Genomic DNA, 14372 nt, shown 5'->3' on the forward strand with positions numbered 1-14372 from the left:
AGCAGGTCTCCTGACAAACTAGAGGGTGCTGTCCCTACACCAGAGAGACTTCTCCTACACCCAGCCTCGTCCTCTTCCTCCCTGTTTCTGCAGCCTAATGTTTGGGGCCACCAAGTCTCCAATTCCCCCCCCCTTCCCTCCTCTCCCCTGTCTGGACAACAACAACCGCTCGAATCAGCGACGGTGGTCTTCGGCCGTCCGATTGGCTGGAGAGCTAGAGGTTACCGCGTCGCAATCTCTGGCCCCCCTGCTGGCCCCGCCCCTGAGCAATATGAGGTCATTCTCTGTCCGGGCTGCTGTCTGATTGGTTTGAGATTTCCGTCCGTGTGTCTGACAGGTGCGCCGACCTCTCGCCGCATTCCGCCCCGGCGACCCTTCCGGAACCTCAAAAGGGGCAGCGTCGGTGATGCTTAAGCTGCCACGGAAACCAAGGGACTGCTTTGATGCGGGGCGAATGGTCTCGCTCCTCCGACCACGCCTTGCGTGCCTGGGATGCCACTACCAGGGACAGTCTTAGGAAGGGCTCCCCCTAGTGGGCTGACTGACCAACAACCGGCACTGTTCAGTGATGCTATTACTATTTATTATTACTATTACCTCGGAAGCTGATGATGTTGATGATTACTACTACCTGAAGTGGATGAACAGCTTGTCTTTGTGTGTGAATGAATTAATAATTTTCTTCTCGTGTGTTTGTGTGTGTGTGTGTGTGTGTGTGTGTGTTTGTGTGTGTGAGTGTGATTAAGGAGGTGGTGGGGACACTGGTGGTTGTATTGGGAGTAACAAGGGAGAAGCAGAATGGGAAACCAGAAGTGGGTTATTAATGTGAGATCTAATATATTGGTTGTTGACCTGGCTTCATTTAATAATGTCAGTGTGTCGCTGGTTTGTTCACTCACTTTCTACACTCTGAATCTTTCTATTTGATTCCTACTAATGATTCTTCACTGGTCTGGGTGGTGCTGGAGATTTGTATTGAATTCAAACCGGTGAATCTTCTTCCCTCAAGTACGTTCATCTCTAGAAAACAGGATGCGTTTCCTTCCTGAGTGGTATGTCGGCTGCGTAGTCCCATGGTGTTTATACTTCCGTACTATTGTTTGTACAGATGAACGTGGTACCTTCAGGCATTTGGAAATTGCTCCCAATGATGAACCAGACTTGTGGAGGTCTCCACATTTTTTTCTGATGTCTTGGCTGATTTTTTTTTATTTTCACATGTCAAGCAAAGAGGCACAGAGTTTGAAAGTAGGCCTTGAAATACATCCACAGGTACACCTCCAATTGACTCAAATTAAGTCAATTAGCCTATCAGAAGCTTCTAAAGCCATGACATCATTTTCTGGAATTTTCCAAGCTGTTTATAGGCACGGTTAACTTAGTGTATGTAAATTTCTGACCCACTGGAATTGTGATTAAGTGAAATAATCTGTCTGTAAACCATTGTAGGAAAAATTACTTGTCAGGCACAAAGTAGATGTCCTAACCGACTTGCCAAAACTATAGTTTGTTAACAATAAATGTGTGGAGTGGTTGATACACTTAGGTTGGAGTCATTAAAACTCGTTTATGTAAACTTCCGACTTCAACTGTAAATTGCAATGTCCATACTGTGAAACGCCTAAGACAGCTCTACAGGGAGACAGGACGGACAGCTGATCGTCCTCGCAGTTGCAGACTATGTGTAACACCACCGGATCGGTACATCCGAACCTCACACCTTCGGGACAGATACAGGATGGCAACAACAAGTGCCCGAGTTACACCAGGAACGCACAATCCCTCCATCAGTGCTCAGATTGTCCGCAATAGGCTGAGAGAGGCTGGACTGAGGGCTTGCAGGCCTGTTGTAAGGCAGGTCCTCACCAGACATCACCGGCAAAAACGTCGCCTATGGGCACAAACCCACGGTCGCTGGACCAGACATGACTGGCAAAAAGTGCTCTTCACTGAAGTGTCGCAGGTTTGTCTCACCAGGGGTGATGGTTGGATTCACATTTGTCGTCAAAGGAATGAGCATTACACCGAGGTCTGTACTCTGGAGCAGGATCGATTTGTAGGTGGAGGGTCCGTCATGGTCTGGGGCGGTGTGTCACAGCATCATCGGACTGAGCTTGTTGTCATTGCAGGCAATCTCAACGCTGTGCGTTACAGGGAAGACCTCCACCCTCATGTGTTACCCTTCCTGCAGGCTCATCCTGACATGACCCTCCAGCATAACAATGCCACCAGCCATACTGCGCATTCTGTGTGTGATTTCCTGCAAGACAGGAATGTTGGTGTTCTGCAATGGCCAGCGAATAGCCTGGAACTCGATCCCATTGAGCACGTTTGGGATCTGTTGGATCGGAGGGTGAAGGCTAGGGTCATTCCCCCCAGAAATGTCTGGGAAGTTGCAGGTGCCTTGGTGGAAGAGTGGGGTAACATTTCACAGCAAGAACTGGCAAATCTGGTGCAGTCCATGAGGAGGAGATGCACTGCAGTATACAGCTAGTGGCCACAGCACATACTGGCTGTTACTTTTGATTTTGACACCCTCTTTGTTCAGGGACACATTATTCCATTTCTGTTAGTCACATGTCTGTGGAACTTGTTCAGTTTATGTCTCAGTTGTTGAATCTTATGTTCATACAAATATATACACATGTTAAGTTTGCTGAAAATAAGATGCAGTTGACAGTGAGAGTATATTACTTTTTTTTTGCTGAGTTTATTTGTTCATCAACCCCCCCAAGTGTCATTCTTAATTTAGGCTACAATAACAGTATAGTACAGTATTTATTAAATGTATTTGAACAGGGACAATGCACAACAAAACATAAGTCTCAGAAGTGAGAAGTTGTGATGTGTTGCAACAGATTTAGCTAACATCTTATTTACATCTGCAGTCTTCCTGTGAACGTGCCTTATGGTGACCACAATACTCTCAATCTCTCATATCTCAACTTGTACATGGTCATCTTACTGTAGAAACGTGTCTTTCGCCAAGGGTTAAGTGCAGATAGTCCACTGAGGTTCTATCCAGCAGAATACGGTCTGTTGTCCAATGTTCTCTTTGTACAACTTGTCTCCATCTCCCTATGCCCTGTACTAGTTAGATGGTAGCACGGAAAGGAAGAAGTTAAAACCTGTTAGAGTTCGGGCTACTTTTTTCAACATTCTGTTAAAAATCGCACAACATTTCAACGTCCTGCTACTCATGCCAGGAATATAGTATATTTATATGATTAGTATGTGTGGATAGAAATCATTCTGAAGTTTCTAAAACTGGTTAAATGATGTCTGTGACTATAACAGAACGTTTTTCGTGGTCAAAATCTCAAGGAAACCTGATCACAAAATCGACGAAGAAAAAATCAATCCGCCAGTCTCTGTATTGTCTATTGCAATGTATAATAGATAACGACTGGCTTACAGTTCCTACAGCTTCCACACGATGTCACCAGTGTTGTGAATTCTATGCAGGTAAATCTTTGGTCATATGAGAAATAGGCACATCCTCTCGTCGGGTACACAGCAGGAAGAAATGGAAGGGGGAAAGTGGACTACGATTTCCAAACTTGTTGCTATTGAATACAGATCGCTCCGTGATCAATTTGATCGTTTATTAACGTTTACTAATACCTAAAGTTGGATTACAGAAGTAGTTTGAAGTGTTTTGTCAAAGTTTATAGGCAACTTTTTTAATTAAAAAAAATAACGTTGCGTTTAGAAACTGTGTTTTTCCTGGATCACACAGTCTTCATAAATGGACATTTTGGGTATACAAGGACCGATTTAATCTAAAAAAAAGACCCAATTGTGGTGTTTATGGGACATATAGGAGTGCCAACAAAGAAGCTCGTCAAAGGTAATGAATGTTTTATATTTTATTTCTTCGTTTTGTGTAGCGCCGGCTACGGTAATTATTTTGTTTACGTCCCCTTCGTGTGTTTCTGGGGGGTTGCATGCTATCAGATAATAGCTTCTCATGCTTTCACCGAAAAGCATTTTAAAAATCTGACTTGTTGGCTAGATTCACAACGTGTGTAGCTTCAATTGAGTACCTGGCATGTGTGTTTTAATGAACGTTTGAGTTTTAACGAGTGCTATTAGCATTTGGCGTAGCGCATTTGCATTTATTGTTGGCAAGGTGGGACGCTAGCGTGTCGGGTTGCCCAGAGAGGTTAAAGACAGTCCTTTGCTTTTTTTTTCGGAATTGGCAATAAAACAATGGGTAAAAAAATAGGGAGGTGTTTTCAGTGACTTTATTTTATAGTGCCATGAAATAATTGAAGTTAATAATAATGGTTTGTCCTGAAATATATAATCTCCATTCATCATGCTTCTGAGGCAGCAATGGGAGCTGTGACTGCAACTGCAAATTAATTTTAGAGTAGCACATAGCTAATGCCACCTGACAGGCAGAAATAAACATTTAACTGTCACCTTTACTCAGGGGTAATAAAAGTATGCGCTTTCAAATGTGCAATTCCCAGATCTTTATGTTCGTCCCCTAAGTACTGATAACAGACATTTCCAAGGATTCTATCCACTAAATGATGAGAGGAGATAAGAGTTCATGTGTAGTGTTCTCTGTCTTGACTGAAGAGCTTGGCTGCCCTGGTGTGTTCCAGTTAAAATGTAGTAAGGCCCCTTTCCAGGCTGATAGGAAAGGCAAGGCCAACTTTCACTCTCTTAATCGCTATCAGTTCTTCAACTTGTCCATGTAGGTGTTTTCAGCTGTTTTCTAGTGGCCTCCAGTGGCTATGATAGTTACATTTGTTCCGAGAAGATTTTGTGTGAAGGGATCAATGAACCCTTCACATACATACCTCCCCTTAAACAATTTTACCACAGTACTACTAAGGTGCTTTCATTCATACCATGGTATAGTCTTAATCATGGAAATGTAGATTGGTTTTAACCTTGAAGTATGATACTGCTACCATAGTGATGCCAAAACGTTGGTGGTGTTTTACCCAATAAATGACTGGGAGGTTATACATATGGAGTGGGCGACTCTTTGTTTTTATAGCTGACGGTCAATCAATTGTATTTATGAAGCACTTCTTACATCAGCTGATGTCACAAAGTGCTGTACAGAAACTCAGCCTAAAACCCCAAATAGCAAGCAATGCAGGTGTAGAAGCACAGTTTGTTCTCCGTCAGTCAGCACCTCTACACTAAATACTTTTCCCTGGGTGAGCGCCAGCTCGTGCTTTTTAATAGATCTGAATCGTGACAATGCACCATGATTTCAGCTTTGACGCATGATGGAACTGCCATCCACCTAAATAATACCATGGTATTGCCTCATTTATACCACCGTATAGATATGGATCATGGAAAGAACATGGTTTGAAACTGCATTATACATTCTACCATGGTAATGTACAATTCCGATTGTGACGGAGAAGTGTCACAGGCCACGGGCAGCGTTTGGTAAACTAACACACCCACACCTCACCCTCCCTGCTCCGTTTTTAGCTGCATTAGCAATGTGGGTCGACACAAGTTAGAATACACAGACAAGCTTTCATGTTTAATTGAAGTGACGTTTATTGTACTTATCAATGTTATGGATGAGCGCCATGTTTGTTTCTGCAAATGTGTGATATTGTTATATAATGTATTATGATAAACTGATTTGCAAAGGTTCAATTCATTTAATTAATGACATGTTTAGCTGAGTGGCTTTGATGTTTGCAATGGTTTAATTGATTAAGGAGTTTGATATGTTCTGATGGGAGGGGCTTCCCCTAGAAAATGAGCCACTCTTTCAGTTCAAGAGAGGGACTGTTTTGATTGAGCTGTTGATGTGCAGCTCTGTTTTAGCTGTCCCACAATATATACCTTAATGGCAGTACAGTTTATCTTCCAGAATCACTTACTTTTGCGGCTCTGCCATCGTTATATTTGAAAGAGGTTGGGTTTTTCAGTTTAACCTTCTGGCCTACTCTACGCGACAATGATAAATGGTACCAAAGAATATCATATGGTTCCATCTATATGAATTGTGTGTTACCATAGTACAATGGCAGTATAATGCATTAAATAAATAAACCCCCCAAGGTCAAGAGGTTGGTTTGTATTATATTGATGTAACCAGTATGGGCAAGTATCTGATAAAGTCGGAGGCAGGCTACTATTGTTGGTCCTAGTTTGACTGTAACATCAATAAAAAAGAGACCTAGTTCTGTGAGAAAAGGGTACTACTTTATGTATTAATATTACTGTTTTTTGCTCATGTTTGGGTTCCCTGTGTTGCCAACCTGAAATGTGGGAGAAGAGAACTGTGTGCAATAATTTATTATTTATTTACACGTTTTTTTCTCTCACTATTGATAAATGGTCACCACACACTTGATTCCATAGTGCTGCTGGTTCCTTGTCTGTTGAAACTGACTGACTAGCTGGCTGTGCCCTATGGGCCCCTGTCAAAAGTAGTGCACTATAGGAAACAGGATGCCGTTTCGGCTGTCTTCCCCAGAGTTTAAAGTGTGTTTGTCTCCCTCTACTGGCTAGGAGGACCAAGACAGACCAGGCCACCATGGCTCACATGGCTGTCTCAATAGTTTTAAATGGATTTCTTTCCTCCTATCATTTCCTTCTAGGAGAGGTTGTACATGACCAGACCAGGGGAAACTCCAAGCCTTATAGACCTGGTTTTCCCAGTCAGGTCACATGGTCAGACAAAGGTCCCGGCCATATTCATATCATATCAACTGATATGAGGGGACTTAAAAATATTTATGACTATAGCTATAGCTATTAACCTTTTAAAACCAGTTCTAACCAGTTCATTTATTTAGTGATATGTAGGAAAGGAGGAGGAAAGATGAACAAAAGTACTGAGATGTGGCCGGTCTCACTCAATAGTGCTGGCCAGAGTCTCTTTATAACTTCACAGTTTAAATATCCGGATTTACAGAGTCTGGACAAATGTGTGCATTCATCCAATTAATAATTCCACTGTTCTGTCTCATATTGATGATGTCAAAATGACAATGGTACGAACACCGATGGTCGTCCATGGAACGACCGAGTCAGAGTGTAAAAAATACTTTATTATTTTAAAGCTGAGAATCTTGTTGATTAAAACATATTTAGTTTATAATACCAATGCATGAAAGCTGCCCTGAAAATCATGCATTTAGCTAACTACTAAACCCTTCTGCTGGCTGGGATGTTGGTTGGTCTGTTGCTAGGTGTAATAATACTTTATTATGGAGATGTCTCGGTTCTTGTCCAGAAACAGCCCTTCCCTTTAGGGTTTCTATTGGCCCAATAAGTACACGGTCTACATATATCCCAAGACACTTGTCGAGCTCTGAGAGGACTTGATAGGTTGAATCAATATAGTGACAGCTCCACCTTTCCCTCTGATAGGCTAGGTGGAACGGAGGAAGCCATTACACAACAAAGATAAGAATCGCTCCCAGGTCACTGAGCTCTTTGAGAAGATAAACAATATGGTGAAGGGGAATGGAGGAAGCCACTACACCACTGAGATGTTCCAGGAGGCTGTGAGAGCGATTGAAGAGAAGAAGAACAGGATCCTGAGAGAGAATGAAGAGAAGATACGCAGAGAGGAAGAGAAACTGAAGATGGAAAAAATGAAACAAGAGGCTCAAGAGAAATAGCTTAAAAAGGAGAATGAGAGGATTCTGTATTGCATAAACCTGTCCAATCCTCTCAGATCTCCACAAGGCTTATAGGAAGGGGCTAGTTAGGGGTTGTTTCTGGACAGGGGCTCTGTTGTTTCTACTAGAAGCCTTCCTCTACATGCAAGGCTCTTCTGATTAGTGCTGTTACTGTAAGTATCATCATTGGGAATGACCAACTTTAATAAACTGTCATGAAGATGATTTGTGTTATTTAAAGAACATGTCCTCATTGAATACAAATTAAATCATTGAATTTAATAATATCTGGCATTTGTGTTAAATTATCATTCCATAATGTTTACTGCTGACATAAACAGACACAGAGCCAGGTTAAATGTCATAGAGCTTTATGTAAGCTATATAATATACATATATAGAAGTAGATGGGTCTACAGACTATAACAACAGAATGACAACGATGTATGCTGTATATCCCTGTACTCAATGCAATGCAATACAATACAGTTGTAATTACAATTAATATCAACTGTGACCAAGCTTGGGACTCTAGAACAGCATTGTTTCAGATTGTCATTGTGTAATGTAGTCTTCAACAGCTTTTACTACTTTCACACCCATAGCCTCTTCTGCTTTCACCACTATCTCCCTGACTATTAAACAAACAAAAAACTATTTTCAGTTTCTCTCTAGCCTCCCTTTCATGTTTTTCCCTCAACTCATTTATTTATTTCTCCTTAGCCTCTTCTTCCAGTTTCAGTTTCTCCAGTTCTTCCTCCCTGAATCTGCTCTTCTATCTCTCTCTCAATCCCCTACTTCTCTTTATGCACTTTCTCCCCAGCCTGTTTTTCTACCATTTTATTAAGTTCCTCCTCATGTCTGCACTTCTGTTCTTTGTTCTCTCTCAGGATCCTCTCATTCTCCTCTTTAAGCTCTTTCTCTTGAGCCTCTTGTTTCATTTGGTCTTTCTTCAGTTTCTCCTCCTCTCTGCGTATCTTCTCTTCATTCTCTTTCAGGATCCTGTTCTTCTCCTCTTCAATCGCTCTCTCAGCCTCCTGGAACATCTCAGTGGTGTAGTGGCTTCCTCCATTCCCCTTCACCATATTGTTTATCTTCTCAAGGAGCTCAGTGACCTGGGAGCGATTCTTATCTTTGTTGTTGAAGACATGATATCCCCCATTGCATTTGAAAACTAAACTTCCTAAACTTGGATTTTCACCCAGGAAGTTGTCAATTGTTACACCATCATCATCAAGAAGGTCTCCATGTGTGAAGACAACCATGGTGTATTTCAATGCTTCATCACCGAAGAATCTCTGAATCATCTCCACGTTTTTCTGCCCCTCTTCAGTGAATCTTCCCAGCTTGATCACAACCAGGAACATATGGGGAGCAGGAGCAGTGTCACGCCCTGGTCTATATTTATTATGTTTATCTTCATTTATTTGGGTCAGGCCAGGGTGTGACATGGGTTTATTTGTGGTGTGTTTCGTCTTGGGGTTGTGTGGGGTGTATAGCATAGTCTATGGCTGCCTGAGGCGGTTCTCAATCAGAGTCAGGTGATTATTGTTGTCTCTGATTGGGAACCATATTTAGGTAGCCATATTCTTTGAGTGTTTTCGTGGGTGATTGTTCCTGTCTCTGTGTCTTCACCAGATAGGACTGTTTAGCTTTTCACGTTCTGTTTGTTGTTTTTGTATTGTTCGTGTTTTTTCATTCTGTATTAAAGAACTAAACACGCTGCATTTTGGTCCGCCTCTCCTTCAACAGAAGAAAGCTGTGACAGAATCACCCACCACAACAGGACCAAGCGGCGTGGTGACAAGCAGCGGCAGCAGCGATCACAGGACTTCTGGACTTGGGAGGAGATATTGGACGGAAAAGGACCCTGGGCACAGCCTGGAGAATATCGCCGTCCCAAGGAAGAACTGAAGGCGGAAAAGCCGGAGAGGCGCTGGTATGAAGAGGCAGCACGGCGACGCGGTTGGAAGCCCGAGAGTCAGCCCCAAAAATTTCTTGGGGGGGGGCTCACAGGGAGTATGGCTACGCCAGGTAGGAGACCTGCGCAAACTTCCTGTGCTTACCGGGGAGCTAGAGAGACCAGGTAGGCACCATGTTATGCTGTGGTGCTGTGGTGCATAGTCCCGTGCGTTCTATTCCAGCTCCGCGTATCGGCCGGGCTAGATTGAGCGTCGAGCAAAATGCCATGAAGCCGGCTCTATGCATCTGGTCCCCAGTGCGTCTCCTTGGGCCGGCTTACATGGCACCAGCCTTACGCTTGGTGTCCCCGGTTTGCCTGTATTGCACAGTGCGGGCTATTCCACTTTGCCGCACTGGCAGAGCGACCGGGAGTATTCAACCAGGTAAGGTTGGGCAGGCTCGGTGCTCAAGAGCTCCAGTGCGCCTGCACGGTCCGATCTACCCAGTACCACCTCCACACCCCAGCCCTCCGGTGGCAGCTCCCCGCACCAGGCTTCCTGTAAGTGTCCTCGGCCCAGTACCACCAGTGCCAGCACCACGCATCAGGCCTACAGTGCACCTCGCCTCTCCAGCGCTGCCGGAGCCTTCCTCCTCTCCTGCGCTGCCGGAGTCTCCCGCCTGTTCAGCGCAGCCAGAGCCTTCCTCCTCTCCTGCGCTGCTGGAGTCTCCCGTCTGTTCAGCGCAGCAAGAGCCTTCCTCCTCTCCTGCGCTGCAGGAGTCTGCCGCCTGTTTAGCGCTGCCAGAGCCTTCCGCCTCTACAGCGTTGCCGGAGTCTCCTGCCCGTTTAGCGCAGCCAGAGCTGTCAGTCTGCATGGAACAGCCAGACCTGTCAGTCTGCATGGAACAGCCAGAGCTGTCAGTCTGCATGGAGCAGCCAGAGCTGTCAGTCTGCATGGAGCAGCCAGAGCTGTCAGTCTGCATGGAGCAGCCAGAGCTGCCAGTCTGCAAGGAGCTGCCAGTCTGCAAGGAGCTGCCAGTCTGCAAGGAGCTGTCAGTCTGCAAGGATCTGTCAGTCTGCAAGGCGCTGCCAGTCTGCAAGGCGCTGCCAGAGCCGCCGGTCAGCATGGAGCAGCCAGAGCCGCCAGTCAGCATGAAGCAGCCAGAGCTGTCAGTCAGCATGGAGCAGCCAGAGCCGTCAGTCTGCCAGGATCCGCCAGTCAGCCAGACTCTTCCAGATCTGCCAGTCAACCAGACTCTTCCAGATCTGCCAGTCAACCAGACTCTTCCAGATCTGCTAGTCAACCAGACTCTTCCAGATCTGCTAGTCAACCAGACTCTTCCAGATCTGCTAGTCAACCAGACTTTTCCAGATCTGCTAGTCAACCAGACTCTTCCAGATCTGCCAGTCAACCAGACTCTTCCAGATCTGCCAGTCAACCAGACTCTTCCAGATCCGCCAGTCAGCCAGGATCTGCAAGAACTGCCAGCCAGCCAGGATCTGCCGGATTCAACTACCTGGCTGAGCTTTCTCTCAGTGCTGGGCTTCCTCTCAGTCCCGAGCTGCCTCTCAGTCCCGAGCTGTCCCTCAGTCCCGAGCTGCCTCTGTCCCGAGCTGCCCCTCTGTCCCGAGCTGCCCCTCAGTCCCGAGCTGCCCCTCAGTCCCGAGCTGCCCCTCAGTCCCGAGCTGCCCCTCTGTCCCGAGCTGCCCCTCTGTCCCAAGCTGACCCTCAGTCCCGTGCTGACCTTCAGTCCAGTGGGATTCCGGGTGAGGACTACTAGGCCATGGTCGGCGGCGAGGGTGGACTATCCTAGGACGCGAGGAAGGGGGACTAAGACATTAATAGAGTGGGTTCCACGACCCGCGCCGGAGCCGGAGCCGCCACCATGGACAGACGCCCACCCGGACCCTCCCTATTGTTTTGATGTGCGTCCGGGAGTCCGCACCTTAGGGGGGTTCTGTCACGCCCTGGTCTATATTTATTATGTTTATCTTCATTTATTTGGGTCAGGCCAGGGTGTGACATGGGTTTATTTGTGGTGTGTTTCGTCTTGGGGTTGTATGGGGTGTATAGCATAGTCTATGGCTGCCTGAGGCGGTTCTCAATCAGAGTCAGGTGATTATCGTTGTCTCTGATTGGGAACCATATTTAGGCAGCCATATTCTGTGAGTGTTTTCGTGGGTGATTGTTCCTGTCTCTGTGTCTTCACCAGATAGGACTGTTTAGCTTTTCACGTTCTGTTTGTTGTTTTTGTATTGTTCGTGTTTTTTCATTCTTTATTAAAGATCCACAAAACTAACCACGCTGCATTTTGGTCCGCCTCTCCTTCAACAGAAGAAAGCCGTGACAAGCAGAGAGAGAGAGAGAGATGCACAGAGCGATCTTGTTCAGTGCCTCTTCATTGGATAATGTAGTATGTGACATGACAACCCTGGGGTTTCAATAACAGCTACACTTTGCCTTTATCCACCTTCCCTTTTTCCTTTTCACAGTTTTTTGTCAGAGAATTAGAGGAAACCCTTGATTCTAAAGCTGATGCACTTTTCCCAGCTCCAGTCTTCCCGACCAGAACAATGCAGACCTCCTTTTGTGTCTGTGGTTGGAGTTCTGTTGGATTAAATGGACACGGCTGTTACCTTTTTAAAAGAGGTCTAGTCTTCATGTACCACACATTGTCACATTTTGAGGAACGGCTACATTTTTAAGTTTCACACTTCTTGAGACAAAGCTGTACTTCATGGAATGCACAAAATAATCTGTGAGCATTGCCTGTACAGATCTTAATTTGAGCAAGTTTGCTACAACAGGAAAATATTCATACAGCAACAGGAAATGTGAAAAATACTGTGGATTTTAATTAATGGACATTTTTGTAGGGGTTGATACATTTTACATTATTGAAACTCAAGTCTGAAATTTGTGCAAGCCTGTTTTTCTGTCATAATTATTTTGTTGCTAAATTGACTACCATCAAATACCAACAAAACGCTACATGTTACTTTTATAAAATAAAGGCCACAGTACAAAAATAAATGTCTAATTCATGTGTTCCTTTTTAGAATCATTACACACAGAGAGAGAGACTTGTCTTTGTGTTTTTCTTTAATGACACATTTTCATTAAAACCTCACCACCACCACCCCCCCTTAAAATAAAACACAAATATATCCTGTACTGCATACATGTACCATACTCACCTTTCCCTCTACCACACGATACAAACCACTTCTACAACCCTATATCCAAAACATCTTACCCAGCTATACAGACAGCCCTCCCAACACACCATATCTCCTGAAACATCTCCACACTTTTAATCATTCTATAGTGTTCAAACTCAACCCTTAGGCGTGCAGAGACCATCCCATTAAACAATAGTATAGGGTCTGCTATCCCCCCACCTTTGACCTTGTTCCTCCTTGTTATCCAAATAGACAACTTTGCCTGAGCAAACAGAAAATTCAACAAAACACATTTGGCCTTTTCCTTATTTGAATGAATAGACTGAATTTCAGAAGAAAGTTCTTTGTTTCTGAGCCATTTTAAGCCTATAATCAAGTCTACAAATGCTGATGCTCCAGATACTAGTCTAAAGGCCAGTTTATTGCTTCTTTAATCAGAACAGATTTCAGCTCAGCTAACATAATTGCAAAAGGGTTTTCTAATGATCAATTAGCTTTTAAAATGATACACTTGGATTAGCTAACACAACATGCCATTGGAACACGAGTGATGGTTGCTTATAATGGGCCTCTGTACACCGATGTAGATATTCCATTAGAAATCAGCTGTTTCCAGCTACAATAGTCATTTACAAAATTAACAATGTCTACCCTGTACTCCTGATCAATTTGATGATATTTTAATGTATATAGAAATGTGCTTTTCTTTCAAAAACAATTACATTTCAGGTGACCCCAAACGTTTGAACGGTAGTGTATACTGAAGAAAATGATAAATGCAAAATGTAAAGTGTTGGGCCCATGTTTCATGAGTTGAAATAAAACACCCCATAAATGTTCTACATGCACAAAAAGCTTATTTCTCTCAAGTTTTGTACACACATTTGTTAACATCCCTGTTTGTGAGCGTTTCTCCTTTGCAAAGATAATCCATCCACCTGACACGTGTGGCATATCAAGAAGCTGATTAAATAGCATGATCATTACACAGGTGTACCTTGTGCTGAGGACAAAAAAGGGGCACTCTAAAATGTGCAGTTTTGTTATACAACACAAGGCCATAATGTCTCAAGTTGAGGGAGAATGCAATTTGCATGCTGACTGAAGAAATGTCCACCAGAGCTGTTGCCAGAGCATTTAATGTTCATTTCTCTACCATAAGCCACCTCCTACATCTTTTTAGAGAATTTGGCAGTATGTCAAACCAGACTCACAACGGCAGACCACGTGTTATCACGCCAGCCCAGGACTTCAACATCCAGCTTCTTCACCTGCAGGATCATCGGAGACCAGCCACCTGGACAACTGATGAAACTGAGATTTTCTGTCTGTAATAAAGCCCTTTTGTTGGGAAAAACTCATTCTGATTGGCTGGGTCTGGCTCTCCAGTTGGTGGGCATGGCACCCAAGGGGGTGAGCCTATAGCCTCCCAGGCCCACCCATGGCTGTACCCCTGCCCAGTTATGTGAAATTGATAGATTAGGGCCTAATGAATGCATTTCAGTTGACCAATTTCCATATCTGAACCATAACTCATTAAAATCAATAATTGTTTCATTCTGCATTTAGATTTTTGTTCATATGACATGTCCAATTTAAGCTTGTGTATGAAACAAGGAATCATGGAGGAAAAAAAACCTTCACCAGGCCCCATAGTGTTGTTT

General features: G+C 44.2%; 1 pseudogene; it reads right to left on the bottom strand.

The window, feature by feature from the left end:
• Positions 1-8419: 8419 nt before the first annotated feature.
• Positions 8420-13991, bottom strand: LOC135530215 (GTPase IMAP family member 9-like; annotated as a pseudogene).
• Positions 13992-14372: the final 381 nt, after the last annotated feature.

This window comes from Oncorhynchus masou, unplaced genomic scaffold (assembly GCF_036934945.1).
Source record: "Oncorhynchus masou masou isolate Uvic2021 unplaced genomic scaffold, UVic_Omas_1.1 unplaced_scaffold_1292, whole genome shotgun sequence".
Taxonomy (NCBI): domain Eukaryota; kingdom Metazoa; phylum Chordata; class Actinopteri; order Salmoniformes; family Salmonidae; genus Oncorhynchus; species Oncorhynchus masou.